This window comes from Rattus norvegicus, chromosome 5 (genome assembly GCF_036323735.1).
Source record: "Rattus norvegicus strain BN/NHsdMcwi chromosome 5, GRCr8, whole genome shotgun sequence".
NCBI lineage: Eukaryota > Metazoa > Chordata > Mammalia > Rodentia > Muridae > Rattus > Rattus norvegicus.
Genome location: NC_086023.1, coordinates 37422849 through 37441228, shown reverse-complemented (window position 1 = coordinate 37441228; position 18380 = coordinate 37422849). Strand labels below are relative to the sequence as shown.

The 18380-nt window shown below is 40.0% G+C and overlaps 1 pseudogene; it reads left to right on the top strand.

Moving 5' to 3' along the window:
• The first annotated feature begins 242 nt into the window (after positions 1–242).
• On the top strand, positions 243–6873 carry Ormdl1-ps2 (ORMDL sphingolipid biosynthesis regulator 1, pseudogene 2; annotated as a pseudogene).
• The last annotated feature ends 11507 nt before the right edge of the window (positions 6874–18380 follow it).

Genomic DNA, 18380 nt, shown 5'->3' with positions numbered 1-18380 from the left:
AGCTGAGTAATATTCCACTGTGTAGATGTACCACATTTTCTGTATCCATTCCTCTGTTGAAGGGCATCTGGGTTCTTTCCAGCTTCTGGCTATTATAAATAAGGCTGCGATGAACATAGTGGAGCACGTGTCTTTTTTATATGTTCGGGCATCTTTTGGGTATATGCCCAAGAGAGGTATAGCTGTATCCTCAGGCAGTTCAATGTCCAATTTTCTGAGGAACCTCCAGACTGATTTCCAGAATGGTGAAAAGGAGAAGTCTTTATCCGGTAAAGCATTCAAAGATTTCAGAGCTTGATAGCTCAGAGATAGACGAGCTTAGCTCCTCTGAGGGAGAGGATTTAGAAGATGAGGCAGCTCGCTGTGAAAAAGAAAGATACTACCCAGATGAACAATGAGCTAGCAGCTTGGGTAAACAAAAGGAAGTAGGAGGTGGAAACCATGCGGTTTCACAGCCTATAAGCCCCAGTGCCCCTCCATCTTATCTGGAGAGATTCCACTCAGACTCCTTCCTCACTAAAGAGGAACAGAAAAAGATACAGCAGGCATTCCTGGTGTTTGAGGCCGCCGATGGAGGCCGTGTTAACGCACCAGTAGAATATGTTCAAATTAAGGAACTTGCCGAGTCGGTCCGTAATTATGGAGTTAGTGCCAATTTTACTATTGCTCAAGTCGAAAGGCTTGCCACTCTGGCCATGACTCCAGGAGACTGGCAGACAACAGTGAGGGCTGCGCTCCCTAATATGGGACAATATATGGAATGGAAAGCCTTGTGGTATGACGCCTCTCAGGCACAAGCCAAAGTCAATGCCATTGCTGAAGGCAATCAGAGAGACTGGACGCTTGATCTGCTAACAGGACAAGGGCAATATGCCAATAATCAAACTAACTATGGCTGGGGAGCATACGCTCAAATTTCCACTGCCGCAGTTAAGGCGTGGAAGGCACTTTCCAAGAAGGGAGAGTCCGGGGGACACTTAATGAGAATCATACAAGGCCCCCAGGAGCCATTCTCAGACTTCGTGACTAGGATGACAGAGGCAGCAGGCAGGATCTTTGGAGACCCTGAACAGGCAATGCCTTTAGTGGAACAGTTAGTCTATGAGCAAGCCACACAGGAATGCAGAGCAGCTATTACACCTAGGAAGAGCAAAGGATTACAGGACTGGCTGAGAGTTTGCCGAGAACTTGGAGGCCTGCTTACTAATGCCGGCTTCGAGGCTGCTATCCTACAGGGCCAAAAGTGCTCAGGTACAGGTGATCGCAGGGTCTGCTATAACTGTGGCAAACCAGGACATTTGAAAAAGGAGTGTCAAGCCTGCACAAGGAAGAGAGCACCAGGACTGTGTACTAAGTGTGGGAAAGGCTGTCATTGGGCTAGTGAGTGTCGCTCAGTTAAAGATATCAGAGGCAGGCTTATTCAGCCCGGGCCTCCCCAGGCAGAAGGGGGTGTAAACACTCCAAAAAACGGGTATCTGGGCCCCAGGTCTCAGGGCCCCAAAACATATGGGACTCCAGCTTACAACAGACGGACACCACGGTTCGCAGAGCCACAAGAGGCTCAGCAGGATTGGACCTCTGTTCCACCACCCAATTCATATTAATGCCACTGATGGGTGTGCAACCTGTCCCCACTGACTACAAAGGCCCCCTACCCGTGGGAAGTGTCGGCCTTATTATGGGACGGTCCTCCTTAACCTTAAAGGGACTTATTGTTCACCCTGGAATAATAGATCAAGATTACATGGGAGAACTTCAAGTTCTCTGCTCTTGCCCTCAAGGCATTTTTTCCATTTCCTCAGGTGACAGGATTGATCAGTTGATTATTCTTCCAAGCTTACATGATCATTTTCCTTCTTCCGGGGTCCCTAGAGGCACCGCGAAGTTTGGCTCTTCTGGGACTGATTCTGCTTATTTAATGATGGACCTTAATTCCAGACCCTCTTTAGAGTTGAAGATAGAAGGGAAACTTTTACGGGAATTTTAGATACAGGGGCTGATAAGAACATTATCTCCTCTAATTGGTGGCCTAAGGCATGGCCTGTCACTCAATCATCCCATTCCTTACAAGGACTAGGGTATGAGGCCAGCCCCACTATCAGCTCACGCTCCTTGATCTGGCATGCTCCAGAAGGCCAATCAGGAAGGTTTATTCCTTATGTCCTCCCTCTTCCTGTTAACATTTGGGGGAGGGATGTCTTACAGGGTCTAGGTCTGACATTGACCAACGTGTACTCTCGACAAGCTGTTGAGATTATGAAGAGAATGGGCTACGAGGAAGGAAAGGGATTAGGAAAAAAGGAACAAGGAAAATTAGAACCGGTCCCACAAGAAGGTAATATAGGAAGGCAGGGCCTGGGTTTTTCCTAGGTGCCATTGAGGGTTCTATGCCCATACCCTGGCTCACGGAGGAGGCAAAATGGATTCCTCAATGGCATCTATCCTCTGAAAAATTAGAAGCTGCCACTAAATTGGTTAATGAACAATTACAGCTTGGTCATTTAGAACCGTCCATTTCACCATGGAATACTCCTATTTTCGTGATAAAGAAAAAATCAGGAAAATGGTGACTTCTCCATGATTTGAGAGCCATTAATGTACAGATGCGTTTATTTGGCTCGATCCAACGAGGCCTACCCTTACTCTCCACCTTACCTAAGCAATGGAAGATAATAATTATAGACATTAAGGATTGTTTCTTTTCCATCCCCTTGTGTCCACAAGACAGACAGAGGTTTGCATTTACTATACCAGCTATTAATCATCTTGAACCTGATAAGAGATTTCAGTGGAAGGTCCTGCCTCAAGGCATGGCCAATAGCCCCACTATTTGCCAACTATATGTGCAACGAGCCCTTGAACCTATAAGGAAGCAATTTCCATCTTTGTTGCTGGCTCATTACATGGATGATATTTCAATGTGTGATAAAGATTTAACAACCTTACAGACCTCATATCCCATCTTAATCAAAACATTGGGACAATGGGGACTACAAGTCGCTGCAGAAAAGGTTCAAATTGCAGAAATTGGCTCATTTCTGGGATCAGTCATTTATCCTGAAAAAATAGTTCCCCAGAAATTAGAGATTCGCAGAGATCATTTACATACCTTAAATGATTTCCAAAAATTATTGGGAGATATAAATTGGCTGAGACCATTGTTAAAGATTTCCTCTGCTGAGTTAAAACCTTTATTTGATATTTTGGAAGGGGACTCTAATATCTCCTCTCCGAGAGCATTGACGCCAGCCGCAAACCAGGCCCTACAAGTTGTAGAAAAGGCCTTACAGGATGCTCAATTGCAGCGCATTGATGAGACCAAGCTTTTTGATTTGTGTGTTTTCAAAACTATGCAACTGCCAACAGCTGTCTTGTGGCAGGATGGGCCTTTATCATGGATCCATCCCAGTGCATCTCCTGATAAGATTATTGACTGGTATCCCGATGCGGTTGCTCAGCTTGCACTCCGCGGGTTGAAGGCAGCTATTACTCATTTTGGGAAAGAACCCAAAACCTTGATAGTACCATATACAGCCATTCAGGTCCAAACATTAGCTGCTACCTCAAATGCTTGGGCAGTGTTAGTTACTTCCTTTGCTGGACAGATTGATAGTCATTATCCAAACCACCGATCCTACAATTTGCTTTAAGCCAAGCCATTGTGTTCCCACACATAATGTCTCAGAAACCACTTGTTGATGGGGTTGTAGTGTATACAGATGGGTCAAAAACTGGTATAGGTGCTTATGTGGTCAATGATAAGGTAGTATCTAAGCAGTATAATGAAACCTCACCTCAAGTTGTGGAATGTTTAGTGGTGCTAGAGGTCCTTGAGACCTTCCCAGGCCCGCTTAACATTGTGTCAGATTCCTCTTATGTGGTTAATGCAGTCAAGGTTCTTGAGGTGGCTGGATTAATCAGGCCTTCCAGCAAACTTGCTCAAATTTTTCAACAAATTCAATCTACCCTTCTCAGCAGGAGATCCCCTGTATTCATAACACATATTAGAGCTTACTCAGGCCTTCCTGGGCCAATGTCCCGCGGAAATGACCTAGCAGACAAAGCTACAAGAGTGATTGCAGTTGCCTTGTCCCCTCAATTAGATGTAGCAAAAGAATTTCACAATTCATGTGACGGCTGAAACTTTACGCCACCGATTTGCTTTGACTAGAAAAGAAGCTAGGGAGATGGTTACCCAATGTCAAAATTGTTGTCAGTTCCTGCCTGTACCACATGTGGGAGTTAAGCCACGAGGAATCCGACCACTACAGGTCTGGCAAATGGATGTTACTCATATCCCTTCTTTTGGAAAACTTCAGTATCTGCATGTTTCTATTGATACATGCACTGGCATTATGTTTGCTACACCTCTAACAGGAGAAAAGGCCTCACATGCAATTCAACATTGCCTCGAGGCGTGGAACGCTTGGGGTAAACCCAAACTCCTTAAGACAGACAGTAGACCAGCTTATACTTCTCAAAAATTTCAACAATTCTGCCACCAGATGGAGGTGACTCATCTGACTGGTCTCCCGTATGATCCTCAGGGACAGGGCATTGTAGAACGTGCCCATCGCACTCTCAAATCCTATTTAATTAAACAAAAAGGGGGAGTCGAGGAGGCTCTACCCTCAGTACCAAGAGTAGCTGTTTCCATGGCACTCTTCACCCTTAATTTTTTAAATCTTGATGCCCAAGGCCATACTGCGGCCAAACGTCACTATTCAGAGCCTGATAGACCAAAAGAGATGGTAAAATGGAAAGATGTTTTGACTGGTCTCTGAAAAGGCCCGGATCCTATTTTAATAAGATCCAGGGGAGTGGTTTGTGTTTTCCCACAGGAAGAAGACAACCCATTCTGGCTACCAGAACGACTGACACGGAGAATTCTGACGCCTAGAAATGACTCCCGGATGGATCCCTCGGAAACTACCTCTAGCCCTCACACTGCCTCTTTGGATTTGGATTCCTAGTACTTCTAAGAATGGGTGGGGGTGGCTCTGTTTTGTGCAGCCCTATGCTGTGGATTAGTGTTCATGCTATGGTTGGTTTGCAAACTCAGATCTCAACAGAAACATGACAAGGCCGTTATCACTCAAGCACTTGTAGCCATTTGAACAAGGGGCCTCCCCTAAAATTTGGTTATCTATCTTCAAAAATTAGTCGGTATCTGAGTTCTCTGCTCTTGCACCCCATGGATCTGTGGATCCATTGCACTGGGATGAGAGAGACTCAATGATTCTTTGATCAGCCCTTCTACATCGCTGAGGTTTCCTCATTGCATGCGATAGGGTTATCATGATCTCCCCACTAACTCACCTTCTGGCTGGCCTCTTTTTAGAGTTCTCCCTAGGTCATTATCAGTTACTGTCACACAGCACTGTGGTATCCAGAGACGGGCAACTTTCCTCATGCACAGACCAATCTAAAACACGGGGCCCGGTGGCGATAGGATTACCCTTCGACGGATAAGGCTGTGACATAGAGGAATGACCTAAGATAGGAGCCACAGCAGATGGACGTAACTGCAGGGACCTAGACCAGCCTAGACAATGATTTACTGTTATTAATTAAAATAATAAGGGGGAGATGTAGAGGGCCGCAATAACATTCGCCACCACTAGATGGCGCTGGCTTCCACTGCGCCCCATGTGGAAGGCCGAACTAGACAAGATGGTGCTGGCCTCCGCCGCGCTAGCCGACTTCCTTTCAGGAAGTTAACTGTGTGGGCATGTGCAAGAGTGCCTTCATGCCAGGTCTTTGCCCACTCCGGGGCGTGCCTATTGAGATCATGGGTAAGCGACCAATCAGGTGTGGATGCGCCGCGCTAGGGTGTATAAAAACCGCGCCATGCCGGCGCGCAGGGCTTCTCCTTAAGATTAATAAAAGTTTGGTTGTAGCAAGGATCCGTATGTCCCCGCGTGTTTTCTTGCTGGCGAGAGGTCACGCGTGGGACATCAGCATACACTTCTTGGTTCTGGGTTTGAAGCTGTATGTATATGGACTGGATCTCCAGGTGGGTCAGGCTCTGAATGGCCATTCCTTCAGTCTCTGCTCCAAACTTTGTCTCCATATCTCCTCCTATGAATACTTTAGTTCCCCCTTTTAAGAAGGCCTGGTGTGTTGGGATATCCAATATTTGCTTTGTTGGGAGAACTGGGCTCTGATGATGCCAAGTAGTCTTGAAGTCTGTTGCTTAGGTTCCTGTGCTTGCCTCTTGCACAGGTTGTCTCTGTTATTAAGCAATCTCGCTTTCTCTGATAGTGGCTTGATCCTCCTATTAGCCTGGTGTCAGCACTTCTTGAGACCGACTTTTTTCAGTGGGATCTGGGTACAGAAACCTGTGGGACCAGGCCAACTAAGGGTGTGGGTACAAACTAGACTGCTCCTAGGTTCGTGTGTCCTGAGGGCTCCAGTAGGGTCCACCGGAGTGGTTGTGGTGGTCTTACCTCTCCTCTCAGATGTGTCAGTACTCCTGGTGACTGGCTTTCAGCTCTGGATGCAGGTGAAAGTGGAAGAATCCTCACCCTGACTGCTTCTAGTTTCCTATGTCCACAGGGCTCTAAGCAGGTTCCTCTTGGTCCAGGAATGTGAGCAGAAATGGTGGTCTCCTCTGATCTCTCAGGATTATCCACACTTCTGAGAATTCAGCTCTCTCCCACATGGGATTTGGGTTCAGAGGAAGGTTTTTCTTTTACCTTTTAAATTTTTACTTATTTTTTCCCCTTTTTTCACTTATAGGTTTTCATTGTTGCATTTTTTGGAATTCTTGAGTGTGCTAACAACCACGTGTCTGAAGCTGTAACACTTGATATTCGATTCTTATTGCTACTCTTGGCCTCCTTTCTTCTTGTGTACTTTGCCCTATTCTGAGCTGTTTTTAAATTATTATTACATTATATTTTATTTTTTCGTATCCCTTAGAAGCCTGTCTGTTTAATAATCAGAGAAAGGGAGTGAGTGAGGATGGGAGAATGAGGAGCAGAGGGAGGAGAAAGCACATTCATAGCAAATTGTTTAAGAAAAATAATCAATTAAAGACAACAATAAACATTACAAGATAATAATAAAAGCAGCTTGTTTGGAAGTTATGGGTGCAACAGTATTTTTGTGTGTTTTTATTTTGTTATAGTTTGATGTTGTTTTGGTTTTTTTGTTTTGGGAGTTGGTAGTTTTGGGCTTTTAGTTTTGGGTTGTTTTTTTTTTTTCTGGTTACTTCTCTCTCTCTCTCTCGTTTTTTCTTTTATTAGATATTTTATTTATTGCATTTCTATTGTTATCCCCTTTCCCAGTTTCCCCTCCAGAAACTCCTTATCACATCCTCCCTCCCCCTGCTTCTATGAGGCTGCTCTCCCACTAACCCATCCACTCCTTCCTGCCTCACCGCTCTGGCATTACCCTACATTGGGGCGTCGAGCCTTCCTAGGACCAAGGGCCTCTCCTCCCACTGATGCCAGACAATGCCATCCTCTGCTACATATGCAGCTGGAGCCGCAAGTCCCTCCATGTGTACTCTTTGGTTGGTGGTTTAGTCCCTTGGAGGTTTGGTGAGTCTGGTTGGTAGCTCTGGGGGAATCTGGTTGGTTGATATTGATTTTCCTATGGGATGCAAACCCCTTCAGCTCCTTCAGTCCTTTCTCTAAATAGCAGTTGTAGGTTCTTTTCTGGGGTCTATACCTTTTTTTTATCTACAAACATTTGGGTATGTTTATAGCATTAATTCCTTCCTTGGAATGAAATATTAGTTCAATTAGATAACTATTGGTCATCCCTAAGAATATCAGTATTGTACTGTTGAGAAAACCTTGCCTGACTAATTGTAGTGGCTTGACTAATTGTTTTGGATGGTAATTGTTTTAGCTGTGTAGAACCAATCATTGCTTTCTTTCCTTGGTAGGTATGCCAAATTCTAATACTGTGAGCCAATTCTCAGTGAAAAGCTTCTAGGTTACTTCCAGCTCTGTTTTTCCAAGTATCCTAAGTGCGTGGTGTATACAGCAAGCTTACTTTCAGTTTCTGGGAGGCAACCGAGGGCTATGGCAATCTCCTATAGAAATTTGGGGGAAATTTCTTGGATACCTGTGACGAAGAATTTGAAGAGAGGTTTCATATGCTTAACATTGGGTTTTAGTTAGTCTATGATTCTTGGGGTATATTAGAACCCCATATCACATAACAATATGCATATATAATATATATGTGTGTGTGTTGTGAGTGTGTTTGTGTGTATGTTATATATTTTTAAATAAGTTTATGCAATAATGTTTCCATGTAGCCTTTACAAGCATTATTGTAATTTACTTCTACTTTTGCTTTGTTATATAGGTTCTGGGATCTGAACAGCAAGCGCGTTCCTGCATAAGCCATGGTTTCCCCAGGCCAGTGAGTGGTTTTTAAGTGTTTCCTTTTCCCCTATTACCAATCCACATGGTTAAATAGTGAGTTCAAGCTCAGGAATCATTTGTTCATGTTACAGAAAGAACAATAAAAACATGTGCCACGTCACTAATGATTGTAACGAAAGCCGGATAACCTCAGGCTCCCTGGAGAAACTTATACTTTTATCATATATGAAAATAATATCTGATAAAAATGAGTCTGAACACAAACACCAAATATACCACATTCTCAGTAGTTTTTATGCTAGAAAAATCACCAGTTTTACCTATTTTTTTCCCATTTATCTCACATGAACCTGACACACAGGAATGTTGGACAAATTGTAGTGTGCTTGAATGTTCTGAACTCATCTTTGACTACTTACAGTTTTGAAGTATAAAGAAGGGAACAGGGAAGCATTGATTGTCGGCCATTGTTACATTGTCCTCCTTCTGCTAATGATCCAATTCAGCGTGTTCCCAAGCAATCAGAAGCCTTTTTCCTTAAGTATCTGTCTTCTTCCTTATTCAAGTCATCGTTTATAATTTTTAAGGACCCTAATGTGACTCTGCATGAGCACATAAAACCTAGGATCACTTTCTTCACCCTGTTGCTTCTTCTTTTGTATGATATGAGAGCCCTTTCTAGCTTAAATTACTTATTTTCACTGGCATTTCAACAGGCCTTTGGAATACTTGCACATTTTATGAAAAGGTGAAGATTCTGTCAGAAAGAGTTGGAGGCTTTGGTTGCAGTAACTACATGGAGTACAGCTTCTCATTTTGGAAAGGGGAAGATTGGATGACGTAGGGATGAGAGGGGCAACTAGTGTCAGAGTTCTTCAGATTGCTTGTGTTTCAACTCTAGGGATATGGAGTCTTTCTTCTTAATGATGGGAAACATTAGTGTAAACTCTGATATTTTAGCACCCAGGTCATGGTTGGAGTTGTTGGCAGTCACTCAGCATTTTTCAAAGCTGATTTCACCTCTTGTCTAGGGTGTTGTCTTTGATCTGCAAATGTTTAGTCATGAGGACAAAGAGGAATGAGTTACTCCAAGAATTAGAAGTTAAGGAGAAGAAAATGTATTAATGAATGCCTACTATAAAGTCTATTGATTATAAAAAGCTTGATTCATGTATACTATGAGTAGAGTATTCAGTTTCATGTTGCTAAATTGAAGAGTCTCAGATTATGCCACTCTACGTAAATTATGGAAAGGCTTTACTCTTATATGGGCAGTTCTTATTTTGGAAAACCATAGTAGAGATGAGATTTTTCTGGGAAAATAGCCACAGCCGAGATTTTGGGGCACAAACTGCCTGAGAGTGTATTTAACTGTCACATTTCCTTCCATGGAGGAATTCTGCCTGTATGTACTTGCTCAAGTTAGTTCCCAAAGAATTCACTTTTGAGCAGGGATAATCCAGACTTATGTTAGGTAAGCTGTCACAGTCAAAGACAAAGTCCTCGGGGATGTACAATGGGACATGAGGGAGAAAAGAGACTTTATTTCTAGTAGAGACATGTCTCACTATTTCTGCTTTCAGAATTATGAAGCGTGTTTTTGTCAAACATCTTAGTTTGAGAAAAGTGACTCTGAAATAGATTGTTTAAACAATTTTCTGGGAACTTTTGATTGGTTCTGATATTTAGATGATGGTCCCAATTTGTTTTGAAATGTACATGACGGTGTTTAGATTTTCATGAGAAATTTGGGGAAGAACATAAGCATTTAGATCATTCTTGACCCGGATATCATTTACATTTTTGCTTTCAGCTCAGTCACTTAAAAGATTATTCCAGAAATTCCTGTTTCTGTCCTATCGAAACTCACCTGAGACTGAAGCTGTCACATAGTAGATTGCCCCTACCATCTACAGATGTGCTATCTGTGTTTTAGATGAGCAAACGAATAGCTTCTTGCTTCTCTTTCTATTGATTTTCTCATAAACATGACTTGATTTCATATGGTTGCTATGATTAAAAAATATGACAGATTAGGTAACTTAGACCAATGCTTCATAAAGTTTTACAGCTTGTAACCCTTTGCCTAAGGAATGTTTAAGTGCCTTGAGTATATAAGCATATCTAATTTGTATGCAAATAAAGAGTTTACTGATAATAAATCATAAAGAAAAGCAAATTATTTGACACATGTATATAATTTTACTTCTTAATGAAAGCAGATTTTTATTCTAATTATGAGGTTGAATTTATTTTTACATACTTATATCTTGAGTAAACACAATACTGCAGGATATAGAATACCTTCAACATTTCCCAGAATTGATTGCTGTTTTGATTTTTATTATAATTATCAATGCTGAAAATGCCACTTTACAAAAACATTTATTATAAAATGTCAGAAGAATGTTTTGGGCCATTTCAGAAATTGTTAGAAATTTTGTCCTAATTCTAAGCCAAAATTCATTTAATGAGCTTTTTAATGACATACAAGTCATTAAATCAAAGAGCAATCTTAAAAATTAAATGCAATGTTCAAACTTTGTGTCATTAAAAGCTGCACTAATTTAAAACTTACATGATAAGGAATGATTGTAGGAAAGTATTAAAAACCTGTGTTTTCTATAATTAAGCTGTGATTTTTCTGTGAGAGCAGAAATCTTTGTATGCATAGTAAAAGCAATGAAATTCATAATGCGTAATAGTCTCAAAGCTCAACTAAGATGTTTTAGGTAGTATTCATTGTTGGAGCAGAGCACTTTAGAATGTCCTGTGACCCGTGTACATTTTGTATGTTCAGAAGTCAGGCTATGATGAAGCATGCAAATCAATACAGGTAAATGCTGCCCCGAACACATCTGCTCATTTCACATTTGGATAATGCCAATTGAGGTTATGACCTCTATATTTTTTCTTTCATTGGATTTTTTTTATTTATATTTCAAATGTTATTCCCTGTCCCGGTGTCCCAGACATAAGTCTCCTATCCAGTCCCCCTCCCCTTTTTCTATAAGGGTGTCCCCCTCCCCACCCACCCCCCTTCTGGCCCCCTGACATTCCCCTACATTGGTGGGGGGTGGGTTCCAGCCTTGTTAGGACCAAGGCTTTCTCCTTCCATTGGTGCCCAACAAGGCCATCCTCTTCTACATATGCAGCTGGAGCCATGGGTTAGTCAAATAGAGTTTTAAACAACAGCAATAATTATGGAAGCTGAAAGTCAAGATGGAGGTCCAGAAGGTCTGCTTTATTGGAGGTGCTGTTTCTTGTTTTTTGCAGATGAGTGAGGCAGGAGAGGATAAGCTTTCACATTCTCCTCCTTGGCAGCTTTATCGAAAATACAGCCAACACCGGCTTCAATAGAGAGATTCGAGAATGTGTAAATTGTATACACACTCAGTTTGTAAGAAATAATGTCTCCATGCCTTACTTTTATCTAGATTTAATTCTTAACTTCTGACTCTTTTGTACAATGCCCCATTGTTTTATTAAGCAGATGTGTATTTCACACCTTCTCTTTACTCACCAGGCCAGTGTCTTTCTAACTTTACTGATATTAGGCTGAAGATGTCACTTATGTTTGAAACAAATTGCATCTGTTGAGAGATGATTCTAATTAGTGTTTGCTGCAGAATGGCGGTAAAGATCCAGTGTAAAAGTGTAGAAATGCCTCATAAGCCATCGAGTGCTATGTCAATAGAAAACAGGACTGCTGTGCTATTTACTAAGGGCTGATTGACAATTTTGAGCATATAAGGTCATCCCTGCCTCTCATTTATATATGAACTAAACAAAAGCATCAAATACTTTTGTGTTACATATTGTCTTATGAACTAAAGATTCATCAAGGAATGCGATTTACCTTCAAATATTTAGGCAGCATTGACTTCAAACTGAAAGCAAGAGGTCGATTTTATTTTGTTAATCCACAGGGAAACTCAGAGTAGATCAGCTCAAGGAGGCAAGAGCTTCTAGTGATAAGGCTATAATCTGTCCTCATTTTTCCTGACAGATGGTCCTACAGAAGAAGCTAACATCCGATATTTTATAATGTTTTTTTTTATGCACCTGGCTTACTTGCTTTCCTGGGTGTCATTAAGAGCTCATTTTGAGTTTAGATACTGGCTTTTTCTCTATATCTCATTAAACTTTTATTCTTGCTGGTATTAGTCTTTTTTCTTTCTGATTTTAGCAGTTGACTTTTACAAATATGTCTCATCCCTGTTATATGAGGATCTCTCCTTGTTCCAATCTTTCATTTCTGTTGTATCCCCACTGTTTGATGGTGTTTTTGCAAGTGACCTCAACTCCTTGGGTGTTGGTATGCTTCGGGGGAAATGAAAGCAACTGTAATTCTTACTTCCAAAGATTGTTATGAGGGTTAAATGCCCCATCAGTGCTGTTTTTGATAATGGAGACTCAGTCAGCAATCATGATTTACTGATTAGAGGAGGTGAAATTGCAGGAGGATATTTCACAGGAAATCTAGGTCACTGTTCTTAAAAGAAGCAGCAAGGAAATGAAACCTCACTATGCTGATACTGCCCCTTTCCTTCTGTATGTTCATTCACTGGATATACAATTAGGATTTTATTATTTATAAACTTATATGCACACTCAATTTTGCTACTTAACAATCATTGGATTTTAATAAGTCATCGGCATCATGAATTAGTAGACAAATAATGTAGCTTTTGTTTATTGAAGGAGAGGGAGGAGTTCCAGTTCATCTGCTGGGATTCGTTTTTGTTGTTTCCTGGGCAGAAGAGTTTTGGATTGGATATTGGCTTTTGTTTTAGTATGAAAGAAGATCAAATTTTAAATGTGAGAATAGGTTCTTTTCTAATACAATATATTTTGATTATAGTTTCCTTTCCCTCTACTCTTCCCAGTACCTCCCTATCTCTCCTCCCCTCCATTTTGAATTCACTTCTTTGCTGTCTCTCATTATAAAAGAACAGGCTTGTAAAAGATAGTAGCCACACATAACAAAATAAAATATTATAAGATAAAGGAAAAATGTCCATATTGAAGTTGGACGTTGTAATCTAATAGAAGGAAGACTTCCAAGAGTAGGCAAAACAGTTGGAGATCTGTTCACTCTCATTGTTAGGAGTTCCATAAAAATACTATGCTAATAGCTATAATACATATGTAGAGGACCTACTGTGAACCCATGTATGCTCAATGCTTGTTGTGTTAATTTATGTGAGCTCGAAATGTTTTCTGCCTGTTTTTAGTTGATTCGGCAGAGAGAGTCATAAGTGTATACTGTACTCCAACAAATTTTCCAATTTGTAAGAAATAAATAATTTTCTGGATAGGTACCACTTAGTCAAACTTAAATAAATATTAAGTAAACAATTTAAATAGACCTATAACTCACTTGCGAAATAGAATCAGCCATTAAAAGTCTTCCAAACCACCACCACCACAGCAATAACAACAACAACAACAACAACAACAACAATAACAATAACAACAAAAACAGAAAATCTCCAGGTCAGATGGTAGTAGTATAAAATTCTACTAAAATTTCAAATAAGAGTTAACACCAATACTCCTGAAATTATTGCACGAAATAGAAACAGAAAGAGCATTGCTCAATTCATTTCATGAGGTCAAAACACATAAAGACTCAACAAGGAAAGAATTACACACTAAATTTCCTTAAGACTATAGATGCAAAAATGCTCAATAAAATATTTGCAAACCAAATCCCAAAATGCATGAAAAAGATCATTACCAAGATCAAGCAGACTTTATCCTGGCCCTACAGCAGCTGTTCAATATATAAAAATCAGAAAATGGAATCTATCATATGAACAAACTGAAAGAAAAAACACATTATCATTCCATTAAATGCAATAAATGACCTTTGACAAAATCCAACACTCATTCCTGATGAAATTTCTGGACATATTAGAGGTGTAAAGAACACACTTAAACATAACAAAGGCAATTTGCACCAAGCCTATGATCAACATCAAATTAAATGGAGAGAAATGAAAAGCAATTCAACTAAAGTTAGAAACAAGATACTCTCTCCATATCTGTTCAATATAGTATTTGAGTTTCTAGCTGGAGCAATAAAACAATTGAAGGATAGAGGGGATACAAATTGGAAAGGAAGCTATCAAAGTATTGTTATTTAAGGATGATATGATAGTATACATAAGTTGGCCTAAAAATTCCACCTGGGAGATTCCTATGACTGTTAAACACTTCCAATGAAGTGTCTGGATACATGCTTAACAACAACAACAGCAACAACAACAACAAAAGTCAGTAGTCTACTTATATATAAATGGCAAATGGGCTGAGAAAGTAATGAGGGAAACAACACCTTTCACAATAGCCTTATATAACACAAAATATCCTGGGGTAACTTTATCCAAGCAAGTCAAAGAAGACTTATATGATAAAAACTTTAAATCTCTGAAGAAATCGAGGAGAATATAAAAAGATAGAGACCAACTGTGTTCATAGAAGGATTAGCATAGTAAAAATGGCCACTCTAGCTAAAGACATCTACAGATTCATTGTATTTGCCATCAAAAGTCCAACATAATTCTTCCCGGGTATGGGAAGTATAATTTGCAACTTTATAGGAAAAAAACAAAGAAACCAACATAACTAAAATAATCCCGAACAATAAAGGAACTATTGGTGCTATCACCATCCCTGATTTCAAGTTGTACTACAGTACAGTACAGTAATAAAAACTGCATGGACTGATATAAAAACAGACACATTGATTAATGGAATCAAATTGAAGATCTGGACATAAATCTAAACACATTTGGACATCTCCATTTTGATAAAGTAGCCAGAAGTCCACACTAGAAAAAAAAACCAGAATCTTCAATAAATCTTGCTGGTCATATTGTATGTCTTCATGTAGAAGAAGGCAAATAGACTCCTATTAATCACCCTGCACAAATTCAAGCCAAATGCATCAAAGACTTCATTCTTTATCTGAAAAGAGGTTTCGGATTCATTGACCTTTTCTATATGATATATAGCTAAATGTTGATTTAGAATTTCAAATAATCCATGCATAATTTCAACTGTGAGGGAAATAATATGTGTGTTTAGAAAGAGGAGACTTTTCTGATCACCTACTAAACATTTAGTTTTCCCATTTCTATAAGGTGTATTGTCATTTTTATGTTCTCAGTTATTAACAAGAAGAAAATATTAGTCATGAGAAAATCTAATGTAATATTTTTATTTGCTCGTATTATGAGAGTTTGGAAGCTTAGTTGTTTCCTTATATTTATGTTAATTTTGAAAATTAATCCTATAAAACCTGACCTGAGAAATACTTCCATGGCCTCTTGAAAAATAATTAACACGAAATCATAACATTGTGCCGCTAGCTTTTAAATGTTCATGTCTATTTTATATCTACTCCATCTGCAAGCACTCTCAGTCTTCAAACTCCTATGATCTTTCAAAAGTTTATGCTTAAGGTCTCCTGTGAGATTCAATGTAAACTTGTAGGTCTTAGCTCTGCAAAAAAAAAATGAAAATTATATCCTTCAAATATAAAATGGTAAGATGCCATCTACTTTCCTATTAAAAAGGGGAAGGGATAAAAAAATACAGCAAGGAGTAATGGAATGAAAGCAATACAGGAAACAGCTAATAAATCCTGTAGCTTTGTGTCCATCTTTCAAGCTCCAAATAGCTTGGGCAGTAAATCCCTCTTGGCCTTTCTGGTTGCAGCCCTCATTGTAGCCATATTGTACCCTGAAGCTTTGCTTGGTAAATGTTTCATATTATTGGATTTTCCAATTTTGAGGGTGTACACTGTGTCTTCATCTCTACTCTTTCAACTTTATACACACTGTCTTCTTAAGAGTTTCTCATAGGGAATTTGATTCTGGTATACATTATCTGGGTTTCTAAGTTTTCTTCTGATATATTGGTGGAAGACTCCATGTAATGGCTGAATTCTGTGTGCTTGCACAATTGACATCATATGGAAGATATCAAGTTCTATAGCTATCTTAAGCGGTAGTAGGGATGTCTTAGATCATGACATCAATGGACTTCGAGTCCTTGTATGGCTAAACATGACACATGTAATACTAGTCCTGGGAAGACAGCTTTATAGAGAGCTCTGTGCATGAGAGTGTCATAAAGTTTCTTGCTTTACAAGGCACAGTCTTTTAAATGAAAGACTGTGACTGGTGGGGATTACTGATTTCTGAGCTGGTCCAGGAAAAACCACTTCGCTTTTTTAAAGGAAAGTGATATTTTTAAAAACTACACCCCATCTCCCAAACCCTGAGTCAAAATAAATCCCTTCAGTTGCTTTGTCAGACATTTAATCAAGACAAATAAGAGAATTGCTTCTGTATATTTTCTCCCAGTGCTTATACTAACTTGGTAAACAAAACAAAAACCCAAAAAGTCAAAAAACAAAAACAAAAACAAAGAATAACCCCCAAAAACGACCACTAGTGCCCATGCCACAGTCTAATGCTGTTCTGTTTTGAAATGTTCACACCAAAGGAGTTTTATTTATTTATGTTTTTTTTAATTTTTATGTTTTTTTCAGGTTATAGTTTCTTTTGTTCTTTCTTTTGTTTTTTAATTTTATTTAGTCTTTTTTTTTCACTCCAGATTTTAGACCCTTTCTTGCCCACCCTCTGTTTGTTCCACATCCCATATCCCCCATCCTTGTCTCCACAAGGATGTCCCCACCCTCACCCCTCTTCCACCTCCCCACTCCCTGTAGCCCCAGTTTCTTGAGGGTTGAGTGCATCTTCTTTGACTGCCCTCTGTGTTGGGGGCCTCATATCAGCTCTGCCTGGTTGGTGGTCAAGTGTCTGAGAGATCTCGGGGGTCCAGCTTAATTGAGACTGCTGTTCCCCCTACAGGGTTGCTCTCCTTTCAGCATCTACCAGGTTTCCCTTAATTTAACCACAGGGCTCAGCAGCTTCTGTCCATTTGTTGGATGTAAAGATTTGCATCTGACTCTTTCAGTTGCTTGTTGGATTTTATGGAGGTCAATCACGATAGGCCCCTTTTTGTGAGCACTCTATAGCCTCAGTAATAGTATCAGGCCTTGGTAACTCTCCCTGAGCTGGATCCAACTTTGGGACAGTCACTGGACCTCCTTTTCCTCAGGCTTTTCTCCATTTTTGTCCCTGCAGTTCTTTCAGACAGGAACAATTATGGGTTAGAGTTTTTGACTGTGTAATGACAACCCCATCCTTCACTTGATGCCCTGTTTTTCTGCTGGAGGTGGGCTTAACAAGTTGCCTCTCCCCACTGTAGGGCATTTCATCTAATGTTCCTCACTTTGAGTCCTGAGAGTCTCTCACCTCAAAGGTCTCTGGTACATTCTGGAGGGTCTCCCCTGACTCCAACCTTCCGAGGTTGCCTGTTTCCATTCTTTCTACTGGCCCTCAGGGCTTTAGTTCTTCCACCCAATGACTGATTATGTTCTCTTCTTCCCCCTCCCTGTCCCCTTTCCTACCCAGGACCCTCTCCCTCCTCCCTCCTGTGATTGTTTCTTCTTCCTTCCAAGTGTGATTGAGGTGTCTTCATTTGGGCCCTTTGGATTCTTAAGCTACAGCCAATATCAAATTAAATGAAGAGATACTTGAAGCAATTCCACTAAAATCAGGAACAAGAAAAGGATACCCAATCTTCCCATATTTATTCAATATAAAACTCGAAGTTCTAGCTAGAACAGTAAGACAACAAAAAGAGATCAAGGAGATACAAATTGACAAATAAAAAGTAAATGTATTACTATTTGCAGATGATATGGTAGTATACATAAGCGTCCCCAAAAATTCTACCAACGAGCTACAGTTGATAAACAACTTCAGCAATGTGGCTGGATATAAAATTAATTCAACTAAATTAGTAGCCTCCTTTATACAAATGATAAGGAAGCTAAGAAAGAAATTAGGGAAACAACTCCGTTCACAATAGCCACAAATAAAATAAAATACTTCGAGGTAACTCTAACCACACAAGTGAAACATCTGTCTGAAAATAACTTGAAGTCTCTCA